At 40.8% G+C, this 15,813-nt stretch overlaps 1 long non-coding RNA gene across 5 annotated transcripts in view; it reads right to left on the bottom strand.

Moving 5' to 3' along the window:
• LOC119501963 overlaps positions 1-15,813 on the bottom strand; it is a 64,761-nt gene that overhangs the window by 26,180 nt on the left and 22,768 nt on the right. For 2 of the 5 annotated variants that reach the window (XR_005209977.1, XR_005209975.1), the window contains exons 3-5: positions 14,712-14,777; positions 10,472-10,570; positions 7,787-7,927 (exon numbers count right to left, since the gene is read on the bottom strand). This is a non-coding gene — a long non-coding RNA (uncharacterized LOC119501963). Of the gene's footprint in view, positions 1-2,499; positions 2,944-7,786; positions 7,928-10,471; positions 10,571-14,711; positions 14,778-15,813 lie in introns of those variants that run through there. The other 3 variants (XR_005209979.1, XR_005209978.1, XR_005209976.1) reach the window with 2 other exon arrangements.

The following is a 15,813-nucleotide window of genomic DNA, read 5'->3' as shown; positions in this document are numbered from 1 at the left end:
AATTTTTAGCTTGTAGCGGGCTCAGTATTAAAGCTAGAGTTACTAGTATCATATGAAACTAGAAAACCTAAGAAATCAATTGATGGGGTCCCTTGACTTCTGACTACAAGATATGTGAATGAAAATGGGTTCTACGGGTACCCACGAGTCTCCCCTTTACAGACATGCCCACTTTATGATAATCACATGCAGTTTGGGGCAAGTCATAGTCAAGTCAGCACACTGACACACTGACAGCTGTTGTTGCCTGTTGGGCTGCAGTTTGCCATGTTATGACTTGAACATATTTTCTATGCTAAATGCAGTACCTGTGAGGGTTTCTGGACAAAATGTGTCATTGTTTTATGTTGTTAATTGATTTAAAATAGTAAATATATACATACATTTGCATAAAGCAAGCATATTTGTCCACTCCCATGTTGATAAGAGTATTAAATACTTGATAAATCTCCCTTTAAGGTACATTTTGAACAGATACAAAATGTGTGAATAATTTGCGATTAACTATGAACAATTATGTGATTAATCGCGATTCAATATTTTAATTGATTGACAGCCTAATTTATATATTATATGAAGCCATAACATTGATTATATCTAATGAAGACTCTTTTATTGTCTCTTCTATGTCTCTGGCACCTCATCAAATGATTATCAGGCCTGTATTTAATAGTGATGCAACAGTTGAAGCCCACGGTTCAGTTTGTACGTCATTGAACAATTCAGTTTTCTACGGTTCAGCTCCTCGTTCATTTCAATGGGGCCGCTGCGTTGGCCATAGTAGTAGCCATAAAAATGAAAGGTTGTCCGGTAACTTTTGCCAGAATGCAACGCATTGTCATCCAGCTATAATTGGCCAATTATATTATGCAAGCATACATTCCTGGTAGATTACTTTATTATGTGAACACTGTATTTCTACGGTTTACCTCACAACGAAAAATAAAATGATGATCGCTGTGATAACTTTCCAAAGTTGTAAAATCCTCTGAGACTAAATAAGGCAGGCTGAGTCAGTGGCTTCTTTTAAATCTAAGCTCAAAACATTTTATTTTATCGCCCCGCTTTCACTGATTTCACCTGATTCAAGTTTTTATTCTGTTTTATGGGTTTCACTATTTTAACTTGTATGTTGCTCTTTTAGTACTTTTTTAATTTGTTTTTATCTGAAGCACTTTGTAACTTTGTGTTGATGAGTGCTATATAAATAAAAATATCATTATCATTATTATAAACTGTTGTGCAGTGTTACGCCTTCTGATAAGCCTTGAGACTCAAGGATCTGTTACTCAAACTGAACTCCCTAGGTCACATTTCATTATCTCTTCAGTATGTGAAGCCATTTATATACTGTATATTTAACATAAGCCAGCCACTAATATAATGAAGAGACTTTTAATCTTACTCAAAAGCACCACCTTAAAGCAATTTGTTTATGTCCAACAAAGTTGCGATCATGTTTGGCAAATTTTCTACAGCCAATATCACTTCTGTATATAGAGACAAGAATCTAAGCTCACAAGTTAAAGGCTAACTTTGATATTTTTCAACCTGGACCCTATTTTCCAGAGTTTTTGTATCTAAGTGACTAACGGGTACAACATTTTTTTAAACTGGTCCAGTATTGAGGTAGAGTGCTACAGACGACAGCAGCTAAACAAGCTGTAATGTAATCGCTCGGTACAACTCCTTTCCGTCCATGTACGTCCACTAAAAGAGCATGTTTTTGCCACTGACAGGCTCAGATTGTTATTATAAGTGTCTGAAAACATTATGGAAAAGACCCTCAAGGGAGATGAGGGTTTTGCTTGATCTGGTCTGTTGTGTCATGTGACTTGTTGCCGGAAGACAACGGTGGAGACGTGAATGAGAGTTGGAGAGAGGAGTGCTGGTATTGTCAGAGTTTGTTGTGTTGGAGTACAGAAAGCGTAGCTTAGTGTTATCTAAAAGATTTTCAATGTTTTGGCTGAATATTTAGATGATTTCCACAATGTGGATGTGACGCGAGATTTCAGAACGAGACTTCTCCAAGCGAGACTCACAAGACTGGATCAAGTGAAAGGTAAGAAAAATGTTTTATTTCTCTGTTCCTTTCCATAATGTTGTCAGACAACTGAGCAGCTGCCGTCTGCAGCGTTCTCCCTCAATACTGGAACAATTTCAAAAATTGTTGTCCCCATTAGTCACTTGGACACAAAAACATGAGAAAATAGATTGAAAATACAGAAGTTATCCTTTAACTTACCTCGCTTCAGAGCTTTCAACTGAGTCTCACCGTCTTTCACAGCAAACACAGCCGGCTCAGAGATTATCGCACATTTTCACTTATGTCCAGAATTGTAATAATTGTGACATTTAGCTGTGACACACATGTTTATGGTGAAGCTGCACAAACAGGAAATCCTTGAATGTTTGACAGTAAAACCTACATCATCACAGTTGGTGATAATTCTAACTTCACTTGCAACTGCCAAATTTTATCAAAATGTTTATTCTCACAGTCAAATTATTGTCCCATAGATTAACGGCCACTTGCAGGTATAAACAGTATCAACCAGTCAGTACTGGTCAAACTCTGGTATGGACTAATACTCAAGTATGCAATCACACACAACCACTACCATGCACTCTCTCTTACTTTGCCATGTTGGCTCAAGAGCAAAAGTCCAGGTCAGCAGCTTCAGATCAGCCTTTATTTTACTGGAATCAAAGTAAATACTTGTGCTCTTGATGGATGATTCAGCACTCCATCAACCTGCCGTGTGATATAAATGAAGCCTGACGAGAAGCGCAGACACACAGCAGGCGTCTGCTGCGGCTAGCGGGGCATTTAGCGCATTTCAGCAACCCTGCCGAAGCTGAGGCGTTGATCCCCACATGGCGATCTGGCTGGATTTTCTACAGATCATCTAGAAGCCAGAGCTGCAGCCGTGCCAGAGGCTCCTGTGAATGAGCGAACAGGCCAGGAGTCAGAGCGTAGTGGCGGTGGCGGTGGTGGTGGGGGGATGGCGGGAGGTCGCGGTGTCTCCAGCCCCTACAGCACAGACGGCTGTTTGTGCCATGCAACCCCCACCGACCCCACCTTGGTCTCAAACTCTCAGCTCCTAATTCACACTTCATAAATCAAGATGACCTGTCCTCATGTGAATTCATCTCTCTCTGTGCCGGATAATAGTGGCGCTATTGTTCCAGCGCGAGGATTCATTTCAGAGACATAAACTATCCTCGAGGCCGATGTATGGCCTTGATAGCTCTAGCAGCTCCTGGATGTCCACACGGAGACGTTCGGGACTGAAATTTGCAGTCCTCCGTGTCAGGCCACGTCTGGTTGGTTATATTTTCAACTCCTCTGGCAGCTAAAATAGTTCCAAAAATAAGAACACTAATTGGCCAGTGTTTATTTCTGTATGGGAGAAATACTCTAAGTGTTTTTAGCAGGTTGTTTGTGGCACGATGGTTTAACAGTCAGGGCTCTCTGGGAGGTACGGCTCAGTCCACTGCATGGAAAAAGAGCCGACTCTCCCCTTTTTTTAATAAATAAGGTCTTTTATACGAAAATTGGTAATACAGTATAGTTGTGTGTGAGGCTGGCAAGGCGGCGTGTGACATCATGAGTGTTGACTCATGAGCAGATGAGTGATGCACACTGAGCTTTTTGCCTCCTCTCAAACGCATGTTTAGTGCCACAGAAACAGCAGTAAAGCCTCCGTCTACTGCTGTCTGTCTCCCTGTCTCTCTCCGCAGCTCGGGGGGGTTTGAGGGGGTCTGGTAATGAAGCAAGTGTTCCTATGCAAGGGGGCTGTCAGCTCTACACACAGCAGACCTCTGTCACCTGTTGCCACCAGCGGGAGGCTCGGGCGACGGGCGTGGAGCCAAGCCTGGCGGCCAGTAGCAGGGCCCTGGCTCCACCTATAGACAGCTCAGCGGGGTGATTTACTCTGCCTCCATGCAGAGGTGTCTACGGACACTCGTGTATACAGCGTTATAGTAGCAGCCAGGCCAACGTCTGAGTTCTTACACCCCCATCGTCTCACGTTGACATGAAAAACAAAGTGTGCTCCTCATTTGTTGGGTTGTTTGGCGCCGTGACAAAAATCTAAATGGATGGCACGGCTAATTAGTTCTTTCTTCGCTGAATTAGGTGGGGATGGGAATATCTGCAGGCAGTTTAGAAGTGGAGACTTTGAAAAAAGGCCAGTTAGGGTTACCTGAAACAAACTAGTTTGGACGGTGTGTCGGCTGGCCACATCTAAAGGCAAAAGTGTTTATACCTGTACCGAATGACCATGCTCACAGGTGGGGCAAAAAGCCTGCCATCGTAGCCTCGTCCTGGATCAGAGCCGGCCCTGGGCATAGGTGGATTAGATGAATGCTAAGGGCGCCATCCATCTAGGGGCACCTCCAATGAGGAGAGAGAAAACAAAAAAAAAGATTTCGAACTTTTACTATTTTTTACCAATACTATTTTAGTCAGTGGGCAATCTCCGAGTCTGAGAAGTGAAGCCAATGCTGAAGTGCTTTAACTTTTTTTAATTCTTTCTAATGACCAGAAGGGGGCGACTCCTCTGGTTGCAAAAAGAAGTCTGATTGTATAGAAGTTTATGAGAAAATGAGCCTACTTCTCACTTGATTTATTACCTCAGTAAACATTGTAAACATGAGTTTATGGTCTCAATCGCTAGTTTCAAGTCTTCTTCAATACAGCATGATGTTCATTTAGTAAATTATGGTCCCATTTAGAGTCAAATAAACCATAAAGCAGGGTATGCTTTAGGGCGTGGCTACCTTGTGATTGACAGGTTGCGACCACGGCGTTGTCTGATCTGGGACTTTACCGTGTTTTCGTCTTAGAACTTTAACTCTTTCACAGTGTATTTTCAGTTCATTAAAGTTAATTCCAACATTTTGGTCATATAAAAAATGTCTTATTCATCGTTCAGTTGTACTTAGCTCCAACCTCCCGTGTCACTTCTGGTTGCAAAAAACCAAGATGGCGACGGCCAAAATGCCGAATTCAAGGCTTCAAAACTGTAGCCCACAAACCAATGAGTGACGTCACGGTGACTATGTCCACTTCTTATATACAGTCTTTGATCTTAATACTATTCGAACTATTACAAAAAAGGCCCACAACAACAAAACCACTTAGTGAATGACACTGACCATGAAATGTGATATGATTAACATCAGTAGCTTCAAATATACTATATCATGTCAAAAAGACCAAAGCCTTCTGGGGCAGAGAAAAAGAAAGAAAAGCGGGAAAAAAGACAGAGGCAAGTTTACCTATTCCAGAGTAGTTGCCGTTGGAGGAGAGTGCTACTAGTTTACTTTGGAAGATGGTAACGTTTGCCAATTTAATAAATAGCTAGAGTTAACGTCAGTTACTCCCACCTTAAATCCATTAGGAAAAGTTGCCAAAACTATTCATGTGTTTGGGGAATAACCTACACCATAATTTTGAATTGGCTGCGATGCAAGGGGCACCATCTAAAATCTTGCCTAGGGCACCAAATTAGTGTGTTCTGGCTGCATCCCACTCCCTCCCTGATAACTCTACAAGAACTCTGTCTTTTGTGTGTCACACACACACACACACTCGGTCTCTCCTCAGAGGCAAACACGATGCACTCGGTTGTAAACACGGAAAGTCACAGTGTATCTTTGTGAGGAATGGGGAAAAGAGCTTGAGAGAGAAGTCTATATCCTAAATGCTTCCTCACTTCTGCACCACTGGCCAATTACTGAGTAAAGTGGCCATTCATGTTCGATTGACATTCTCAGAAGGTTGTCAATGATACTGAATGTCATTAAAAAGGGAAAAGGTGGACCAACAATACCATGTCATGTTACTCATTTTTATGCAGCTTTCGGTAGACAAGAGCAGTAACCACTTTTGGACTATATGCTTTTGAAGCATAATGAAGTCTAAAGTGTGTGTGCTGCATCATGTGATTATGTTGTTGCTTTCAGGTGTGAGCGGCAATGAAAGACAAGGACATTTTTTTTAATAAGCGCCCGAAGTCAAGGGTCAAGAGAGTGGAAGGATGTATGGATGAGACACCTCAATGTGTCAGTGACAGAAGACCGATGAGCAACTTTATGCAAATAAGCTGTGACACAGTGCAGCCATGGTAAATACTGTAGAAAGGTATCTAGCCCCTTTCACACATGCACTGCAACCCTGAACCTATCTATAAATATTACCAAGAGGAGCTGTATGTGAGAACCGAGGTTATAATCGTTTAGTTTTTATTTTATTTAAGTTTTGATTATTCAATTTAATTTTTGTTTAGTTTTTTATATATTTAGTTTTAGTTTGTTTTTGTTAGGGCCAGGTATAATTCCTCAGAAGTATGTAGCTACATATACATACAAATGACATGGTTGGAGAACTGTATAATAGTCATAATGTTTCCTTTTTAATCTTCATGCTACTTTAGCGTCCGATGTGAAGCAATTGCTGTATAGCGCCATCTCCTGGAAAGTCAAGTTCGTTCAGTTCTGTGGTTCAATGCCAGAGAGTTGACAGAAATTCATGCCGTCTCCTTTTGTCGGTAGATATATTATAGCTAAAAAAAAAAACTAAATTAATTTATTTATTCATTTTTAATTTGTTTTTATTCGTTCTTTAACCAAGAGATGTACTTTCAGTTTAGTTTTTCTTAGAGAATATAGATTTTTATTTAGTTTCAATTTACTAAACAATATTTTTCCCTGCTTATTTTTGCTTATTTTCAGTTTTAGTTTACTCTAATAACCTTGGTGAGACCGCAAATGTCCAAACCGGACATTAAATGGACTTTACCCTGCCAGCTCCCTGGTACAAAGTCCGTGCAATGTCCGATTGAGCCCATGTGTGAATAGAGCCGCTCGTTGTCTGGAGAATTCACCCCAAACGAGTGGGCGTGTTGATGACGTTTCTCTGAAGCTGGCTGGCGCAAAACCGGAAGAAAACAAACATCTGAGGATGAGGAAGAAGGGTCACTTACACGAAGACGCCAACGAAAATGTCTAACTGGAGAGATGTCAAGATTCAGGAACTTGTGTCGGTAAGGGCCAATGCTGAAATTGTCAGGCAAATACAAAGAACGGCATGAGACTCAGTTGTTTATGACCAAATTACGAAGCAGATAAGTGACCGCGGTGTGATCCGCGTCATGTCCTGCCTCTTTCACGCTCTACCCAGGCGCCACCCCTCGCCTAAAAGCATTTCCAGTAGGTGAGAACGCGTCTGACACGGACAATCTCCTGTTGTGTGCTACATGTGTGAAAACGGCTTGTGTCTTTAAAATGACTGCAGCCACAGTGGGTTTCTTTGTGGTATACAACACACTGTACATATCCCTGTCTATTTCATGGACATCAATAAAAAAGAAGAAAGAAAAATAGGGAAAATTATTTCAGAGATTATAAATAGCCATGGTCTGAATTTATGTATGAGACAGCTACGCAAAAATAACAAGTCGCACATTAAGTTTTTCAGGTGAGCTGGCTGGCTCTCTGTGAAGCAGAAGAAGGAAACAGTGCAGCAGTAGATGAGACAGAGAAATGAAGACTGACAGCAGGAGGAATGGGACTTGAGGTGGGAGGGGGGTTTGGGTCTGGCCAGCCGCTGCAGTAGCAGTCAGTGCTGCATTGAAAGGGTTAACACGAGACAGTAAAGTGAATCCAGATGTGCTGTTATTATTAATATCTCTGGCTGATGAATGGGAAGGTAAAATTACAGGCGCCAGCCAGGGAGGCCCCGTGTGTTGCCCTGCCACCCAGGCGCTTCCCAGCTCACCTCCACAGCTCCGGCAGCCGCAGCAGAAGACCGTCAGCGGGGAGAGGCCGTCAGCGAGCCTCCACGTGGCCTCAGCGTGTCAAACAACCAGCAGGCAGGTAGACAGACAGGCAGTCACTTTCACCAGCCGGCGGTTCAGCACTGCGATGGGACAGACAGACACTTTAATTCACTTTCATCTCGGTCACTTCTCTGAGTCCAGTCAAAACGAAGGAGTGATTTCAGACAGATATTTTGGGATTTTTGGCGATATATACAAATATTTTTGGATATTATTACACAATATCTTTAAAAATCTGACCATTTATATGCCACATTAATATTAGGTTCTGCAAAGTTTTGAAAAAATATCTAATTGCGATTATTTTGACTGATATTGCAATTGCGATATGAATTGCGTTATTAGAGGGAATGATCATTTTTACATCATTATTCTCATTTTCATTGAAAAAAACATATAAAAATGATTATGGTGTGTTTTTGCGGGGATCTGTACCAAACAAAAATGTTTCAATAAGTCTGTAGATTATGATGTGCCGGCCAGGACTCTGCAATCTCTGCAGCAAGACAATATTTAATCTAAAATGGTATTTTGAAACATTTCACCTTTAACAAATATTGCGCCTCCGGCAATTTGACAATTGCAGTGGGTCATATTGTAATTTCGATAACATTTTTATTAATTGTGCAGCCCTAATTTATATTCTATGTTTCCTCCAGAAACAGGATTAAGACGATGAAAGTAAAACCAAAACTAGATTTTTTAAAGCCTGTAAACAGAGCCATGATGAGGAGCAGAAGTCTAGTTATCTCTCAGAACACTTTAATATGCTGAAAGGTTATTATGGCATTTGTGCCCAATGATGCCAAAAATATACTGCCTACTGCCACTTTAACTATCAGCTGCTGTTGAATTGAACCGTCAGGCAGCTTGATAGGAAGGAACCTATAATCACTTTATTGGCTCTATAAGCTCCTCACACCTCCTGCAATTCACACCTCAGTCTTGTGTTGGTTCAACATGTGACAGTGTTGTTGCTGTGAATTCAACCAGACGTGGAGACAGACGGGATTTCATACCAGTTCTGGCAGACAGAATCGTTTTTTCTCTCCCTTTTTCCCTTTCATCATAAAACGTGACACTAAAGCGGTGAGGTTTCTGTTATTCAACAGGAGCTCTGCTGGTTTACATCAGGAACATTGTCACAACACATCAGAGCCACAGACCCCTGTTGAGTCAGGATTTCTGCCACAGCCTTTTCACTTCTTATTTGTAGAATAGTTAACACTCCACATTGTAGCCTGACATGTGTTGTGCATGATATAAATCAGAGGTTCTCAATTATTTTCAGCCAAGGAGCCCTTACAAGATAGAGAATATACCATGGAATAATTTAGCATAGCCTATTTATAAGCCTTCTATAGGCTCAGTTATGGGAAAGAACAACACAGGAGAAATGTATTGTAAAGATATTAGACATGTATCGAACATATTTGCAGATTTTAAAAGTTATAGAGTTGTTAGATTAGAATGTCACCAATGGACTATTATATCAACCCATTCGTCAGAAAAAACGTAAGCATTGTACGTTTCTGTAAACCACGTACATGTTGAATGTCGACGTTTCTGAACCAAAAAAAGTTTCATGAATACGTTTCATATCAGCCTCGTATCACGCTTGCAAAAACGGACAATACCACGTGGTTAACGCTGTGAAACGATTGGTTAGGTTTAGGCAACAAAACTACTTGGTTAAGGTTAGAAAAAAGATCTTGGTTTGTGTTCAAATAATAACATAACGTAATGTAACGACAAAACTAGATACTACTAATAAACAACAACTGGTCTTAGAGGACTTTCTTACTTAACGTTACGTAAAACAACGTTACGTAAAACAACGTTACGTAAAACAACGTTACGTAAAGCAATGTTACGCAAAACAACGTTGCGCAAAACAACGTTACGCAAAACAACGTTACGTAAAACAACATTACGTAAAACAACTTTACGTAAAACAACTTTACGTAAAACAACGTAAAGTCAACATTTACTTTTGGCTTCACGCTGGACACGAACAGGTGTCTCGTGGATTTTTCTTTGGAAAGCACTTTGAGCTACATCTCTTAATGAAAATAGCTCTAAAAACAAAGTTATTATTATTATTTTATTTCCCACTCCATACTTGTGTAGACAGTGATCTGCCCTGTCTTCAAAACCATTTCAATATTAAAGTACTCTATCCTCGATAAGTCTGAAAATTAATTATCAAAATTACCATCAATTATTAAATTACCACCAATTATTAAACTTACCATCTGCCATGTTTTGCTCAGCAGACGCCCTGCAACTTAATAAGTCTTTTATGCATCCCAGGCTGTGTCCACCGTTATGAAGATGAATTTGAAAACACATCTTTTTATTTTCATTTGAGGCTCCCAGCCACACTAAGTCGTAGTTTTCCTAAAACTGAGCAGCAAGTGTGCATGACTGAAAGGGATCCCGTCGTGGGTGTCAATGCAACAGCTACCACTTAAGACCCACAATCAAATCACAATTGCAGTCTGACCACAGAAACAGACACACACCGGTACCGTGTGTTCAGCTAGACTGAAAATAATGAATAGTCAGTGGTGACAAATAGTTGTAGATATCAAATAGGCAATCAATTCAACATCACTCCTTACCAGAAGATGTTGATCCATCCAGGTGGAGCTTTCTCTGCATGCAATGGGTGAGAGGCCTGGAAAAGTGTGTCTTTCACAGGATGATGGAGGAAGTGCCAACTGAAAAAGGGAGAAGAACAGACAGACAAATGTTTTATTGGTTTGGTATATTGGAGTAGATGGCGAACTTTAAGAGGACAATGTAAAAATTGTAACTTTCATCTCCAAAACAACAAGCCATTGGTCATTTCTTTAAACAACCTATAGTTATATTCAGTACCAAAGCAGGAAACTCTATAGGAAGAAGGTCAGTGTAGGTGGATGGGGGCTACATCGGAGACTAGATTTGGTGTCTTGTCTCCTATCAACAATCAACGTTGATTTTTTTAAAACCATAACCAGATCTTTCGCCGAACATAGCCTTTATGCAGCTGTAGTTGTCTAAACTTAACAAAACCATAGAGGGATAGTTTGGGTGTTTTGGAAGGCATTAACAAGTTATATAGGTGTGGACTTGTTGCAAAATGCCAGTGTGGACGAAACCCAATTTCACACATAAGCATTGTTTTTAAATGATTCCACATTATGGTTGATATGTGCATTTAACCCTAGGTGTGACTGAAGCACACGTGTCAACTGTCATTGACTCCTATTTAAAATCAAAAACACATGTGTGCATGTTTGTCTTTGCAAAAAGTCAGCCACTTTAAATCTGCGTTTCTGCCCGCCGCAAGAAAACGGAACCATGTCCTCGATGTCTTCACAAGCCCTGGACTCTAGTCCAAATTCTATTGAGTCTAATTGGTTCAGGTAAGGGTCTCATAACGGGCTGCAGGTCTCTTGTCTGTGTGTCAATATGTCTGATACCCAAGTGAATCCAAGCAGACTTTACGAGCTCTGATCATGTGGTGCATCATAATCATCACAGGAGATAAATGCTGCTGCTTGTTAATTTGGCGGCATATCATGCTGAGAGTGTTCAAAATGTCAGGAGCTGTTATAACTGGAGCAGCAGAGACAGAAAAAGAAAGAAAGGCAGGAAGAGGAGAAGGTTCTTTAGCTGATGGAGGGTGCAGCAGAAGCAGGAGACGGAGGGGAGGGTGTAGTCGAGGGTGATGGGAACTGAGAAACAAGCGTAAATCCAGTAGGGGAGTATGGAGCCTGGCTGGCCACAGGGGCTGTTGTTTTAACCGTCAGACACACGGCTGCAGGGAGGGGGTGGTGCAGAGGTTGTAGGTGGGATTTGGAGAGGAAAGGGGGGTGGATGGGTGGTTGGGGGGGGGGTGCATCCCTCTCGGGTTGCTGCTGTCCCCAAGCAGTCCTGTGGGAGCTCCCCCAGCCAGCCTCTCTGTCGCTGTCTGCCCCCCACCACCACCACCACCACCGCCACCACCACCACCCAGCATGGGGCCCCCACCATCCCTCCACATGACAGCCCAGAAGACAACCTCACGCTGGCTTTACTCACCCTCCTTTGTGCATTTTCAACACAGGGATACCAGACAAATTATGCTTAATGACCGGCGGTGGTTGCCAGAGGAATGGCTGCTTTGTTGCCAGTGCCAAGTGCGTAAATGTTAGAGTGCAACCTTATACAGCCACCCCTCGGTCCTACTGAGCAGATGCCCTTTCTGCTGCTGCGGTTAACAGGCTGGACTGGACCTGAAGCCCCCGGAGTACATTTTCCAAAATTGCTGTGTCTCAGATCAGCTAACCAGTGCCTGCTGGTTGTTCACAGAGCCTGGCATGGTGCATTCACTGTCTTTACACCTATAATCTTTGGAATAGTTTCCCTCTTTAGATAATACAACTAATAAATGAAAAGCCTAAGACTCGCCCTCTCGCTCATCTTAACTGATGGTTTTGCTCTTTTGTTTTGAGCCTTTCAATTCAATGCGGTCATTCTTGTGCCTGTTACTACGCTGCCTGTTTGATGTTTTTTTCAGCTTAATTGTTTCATTGTGAAGGGCTGTAACTTTTGTTTTGAAAAGCACTACACGGTATAAATAAATCTCACTTACTTACAGGGAGTTAATGTCCAGCCAGGATGGTGGTTGACGGCTAATGAGAAACTGTTTGTGAAACAGAAATCAAAGGGAAATCTGTTGTCTACAACAAAACAGACAGAGCTAGCGGATTGTTTTGCTTGTACTTTAATATTAAACATATTGGGAACAGATTAAAAAAAGGAATGAGATCAGCAGTTACAACTTTACCGCATCTTATTTCATTGCTATTTGGCGTCTGTGATGAGAAAAATATGGTCTGCTTGTGAAGTAGAGATACTTCCTCCACTATCTATATGATTGATGGTTGTTGGCTTGGGAAAATAGATGTGCAAAACAGAAATCAGCTCGGCAACAGTGATGTTAGCGAATCTGCACGATTCTCCATCTAAGAGATGAATTAGGTGATATTCTATGTTTTTCTGATTGTCAACAAATCCCATGGCAAGACCAAAACCAACAATAAATTGATCCTACAAATGAGTATTACCTTTGAAACCAAAACCTGATATCTCCCCTTCCTCTGAGCCATAGAGCTCCATTAAAAACACATCAATGAGTCACACTGTTGCAACAGGTGACATGTTCCTTCATCACCATGAACACACACACTGTAGTTTATTTAGACTCAATCCCGGCAACAGGTTCTCATCCTGATTCGTCACATACCGAGACTTTGTCAGACCGCTCGGCGTCACTTTTTCGATTGCTTTTTAACATGTGCTTAATGTTGTGAATTAAACAAAAACATTTGTTTAGGTTTAGGCAACAAAACCACTTAGTTAGGTTTACGAAAAAACAACATGGTTGGGCCTAAAACTACTACGTTTGTACAGTGAAAATGTGACTGAACATTGTGAACACGGATGAAAGCCCTCCCACACGCCCTGTGTGTCTCTTTCGCTCTTTAAACCACGTCACCACAGCATTTTCCCTGTGCGTTTACTGTTGCCGCGAATGGGTTTACATTATAGTTAATGGAAAGCCCAGTGCGTGTCCATCCGTCGTGAAACAGTGCCATGTGCGGCGGTATCGAACGCCGATGGCCGTGGCAACGCGTCATTATTTGACGCCCTGGGAATGAGAACGGGCTGATCCCACATACACCGTCCTGCTGCCACAAATACTCACCAGAGCACCAAATGTGGATTAATCCACCGCTGAAAATAATCCCCAACAAATGCACCATTTCCTCCTGTTTGAGTAACATTTACTGTTTATTTCTATTTTCCATATTTATTGTTGTTATATATTGTGTACCATGCACACATTTTCAAATACTTATTTCTATTTTTCGTATAACTGCTCTATGTTTTTATATATTTTTATTCTAAATATGGAACTGCAACATAACCCAATTTCTGATTCTGATTTCTTTTAGGAGATTACTCTGCCTTTTTAAGAAATGAAACTAAATATTTTTGAGCCATTCTTTAACACTTGTGTCTCCAGGGGGAAGCAACAGGCTTGGGGCGACAGACTAGTATTGAGAGATGGATTAATATTGGTGGTTTTGGTCTTTTCATTGGATTTGTTGACAATAAGAAGAATAGACTAACTTCATCTATTAAGGAATTAATCCTCTCCTCTGGTCGGAGATACGAGTTTGCTAAATGAGGTGCACCATGTTCAAATTCTAATTTACTTCACAAGCAATAAATGCATTTAATTTGCTTAATTCAATGGACTCATCATACGTTGTATCATGTGTAAAATATGTGCACTTATTGCACACTATTATGTGCTTTGATGATAATAAGATCATTTTGCATTAGTTGTATTTCTAGATTTCTTGTTCTTAAACGTCAGAGCAAAACAGAAAAAGTGTGGCACAGTTTTTGCTGTGAAGAAAAGCTCTGATTTATCTCCAGCGGAGTTGAATTACAAAGCGACTTTCAGAACAGGAAAATGTTAATTGATTTCTAATCAATGTAACTGAGCTGTGTGGGTAAAGCAAATACTACAAGCTTGGATTTCGACTAATTCTGGGAGACTGAAAAATGAGGAGTGGCAGAGAGAGGAGACTTTTTAAAAAGCTGGAGTCAGTCTGATTGCTCCCCGGGGAGACATTTCCACCCCAGTGTCCCACAAATGACATGTTTGTATGTAACGTAATATGCTTTCTTTAAGAGGTGACGCTTTAGTGGGAGACACATTCTTCCCAAGGGCCCCGCAGTCAGACACTAAAAATGTGTTGGTTGTTTCTACTTCATATTTCTTTTGTCAAACATAAAAACACTAGTGAGAGATCATACCTGCTCAGGTGGCTGATTAAGTTTGATTTATACGCCCTGCAGATTCCCAGAATTCATTGATAGAGTCTGCAAGAGCATAAAGAAGTCACTTTATTTTACATTCATGCTGCATGTAAACAAATGAACGATTTTCAAAGTGGAATTTTTATCCCATTTACTTTAAGCCTTCCCATTTATAGGCAGCATATAAACATTTAATGCATGAATGTAGTTTTGAGCAACAACTTTAACTCTTCCTATAGGCACCCAAAAGTAGAGGCTGTTGTATAAATAATTCATAATGAATGGAAATAAAGTAAAACACAGTTGTGAAAAAATATGTCTTCATAGGAGAAGTTATAATTGTTAAAAAAATACTGTATTCATTTAAAAATGTCCGTATAGCTGCATACAACTACATTTAAGTGTGCTATGAACCTTGAATCAAATGTTTATATACCGCTTATAAATGCTAAATAGCGGGACTTAAAGTGTTTTTTTCGAGGGATTCTTGTGGGCAAATTTATTGGACTATGAAATCGAACATCTGTGTTGCACACAAGCAAATAAACCGGCAATTTGTACCAATGAGATCTGTTTCAGTTTAAATTAGACCATCAAATAAACGTAGAAAGAAAAGACATTTTCCACCGCTTCAGGCTGTGTGCTGTTTGTTTTCTGAAGCATTTTTCTCACGCAGAATGAAATATAAAGACTTCCCCCGCAGACACCCAACATGGCACCTACAGCAGACCCCAGTTGCATTCATGTATTTGTATTTGAAGTCACAGGATTTATTATTTTGTTGTTGTTTTGTCCTGATGTGGCTGCAAAAGTGCACAAATGCAGACAGAACAGAAGAAATACAGACAGACAGCAGATAATAAGAAATAAAGGAAAACTATACAGCAGAGAAAAGTAGTTTGCTTTCACAGTTTTCTTCCAAGACATGCGATACACAAATGTTTTCATTACATGGATCCCCATATAGACAAACATTTAACCATTGGATTAGATGTAGTCTGTGCTGTTTGTTGTTGTCTGTTGCTGTTAATTCATTGTTGAACTGTAGCTGTCTCTCCTACAGTCCTTGAACTCCACATCAACTCTACCCAACTACACT

This window comes from Sebastes umbrosus, chromosome 14 (genome assembly GCF_015220745.1).
Source record: "Sebastes umbrosus isolate fSebUmb1 chromosome 14, fSebUmb1.pri, whole genome shotgun sequence".
NCBI lineage: Eukaryota > Metazoa > Chordata > Actinopteri > Perciformes > Sebastidae > Sebastes > Sebastes umbrosus.
Note: the sequence above shows the minus strand (reverse complement) of the source record. Positions and strands in the feature narration are given on the sequence as shown.